Here is a 429-nt window from a genome sequence, read left to right as displayed (position 1 = left end):
CCAAAGGATAAGTCAGAGTAATCCAAATTGTAACAAGACAAGCTTTTCTTGGAAAGTATGGCTTGTTTGAAAATAAAAAAAGGAACTAGGATTCGAAAATCAGATTATCAGAAATTATTTTTGGACAAAATGACAGATAACTAAATCAGCTCTAAACGACTCTGAAATTCCTTGCGCGAATTCATTGGTGCTAATGTTTACCACCAAAATCTATCGTTCTAGTAAAGTCCAGTTTGTAAAGGATCGGAATCTCATTACGGGCCAAACCGTGAATCCTAGTTTTATCCACAGCCAAGTTTGACCGAATAGGTAGATGGATTGGCTTTCAGTGAAACAAACCTCATTCGTTAAGTGAGTGAAAAACAGTCTTGGGGCGCTAAGAATTTCAACAATTTCGACCAATTGATTGATTGCTTTTATTTTAATAGT

This window comes from Tigriopus californicus, chromosome 5, assembly GCF_007210705.1.
Source record: "Tigriopus californicus strain San Diego chromosome 5, Tcal_SD_v2.1, whole genome shotgun sequence".
NCBI classification, from domain to species: domain Eukaryota; kingdom Metazoa; phylum Arthropoda; class Copepoda; order Harpacticoida; family Harpacticidae; genus Tigriopus; species Tigriopus californicus.
Note: the sequence above shows the minus strand (reverse complement) of the source record.